Genomic DNA, 931 nt, shown 5'->3' with positions numbered 1-931 from the left:
AAGCCCAGATAGGTTGGTGGCCATGAGGCTATTTAAGTGGCAGAGGCAGGATTTGAACTTGAGGCTTCTAAACTTAAACCTAACATTGTTTTTACTATCCTGTCCAATTTTCACTTATAACAAGGGTCCATGTGACTTGAAATATATTGTTCCAGACAGAAAAAGATGCCTTTTGGAAGCCTTGCTGGTTTTATTCTCTTTACTGAATTTCCCGCTAGACTGAACACTTTAACTATATTAAACACATCTAGCTAGTTTAGCCACCGAGGCTCTTGCCTGTGAATGCTGACTGGCTAAGATGTTCTCTCCTTGGCCAACGTATGATACACTGATTTCTATGCACAAGGGGTCAGACTTTGGTAGCACAATGTTAGTAAGCCCAGACTGGCTCCTCTCCCAAAAGACATACTTCTGCACTGACCATAGTTACCTGGATGAAGAATAAAAATCCCTTAAAAGACCTAAATGTATAANTGAATTGTGTACCTGAAGGTTTGGGAAGAGCAAGGGCAGCCATGGGAGGGGGCCATACTCAGTTCTCCCTGGGGGTGTCCCTGACTCCTGAGTAAACTCTCTTGGGGCTGCTCCAGACCTTACATGCTTCTAAACGAGGCCCCTGGGACTCGGCAGAGACAGATGCGCACTGTATATACTTCTCGGTTCTCCAAGGTTTAGTGCTGTGGTCTGCGGGGAGCAAAGCCACCCTAGGAACTGGGAGTCTGCATCAATCTCAGGCTCCCACGTGGGCAGTCCACCCGCCCCAACTACCATACCCCCATTTGGCATCTTCCATTTCCAGCTTCTTAACCCAGCTCCATGCTAAGCACACCAGGCTGGGGAGTCATTCTCAATGTGATCTAAGCTGTTCGGTAAAGGACAGGAGGAAGTCATGAGCAGCTAGGAGCTCTCTTGTAGCACTGGCAATGGTCCT

This window comes from Galeopterus variegatus, unplaced genomic scaffold, assembly GCF_000696425.1.
Source record: "Galeopterus variegatus unplaced genomic scaffold, G_variegatus-3.0.2 Scaffold13581, whole genome shotgun sequence".
NCBI lineage: Eukaryota > Metazoa > Chordata > Mammalia > Dermoptera > Cynocephalidae > Galeopterus > Galeopterus variegatus.
Note: the sequence above shows the minus strand (reverse complement) of the source record.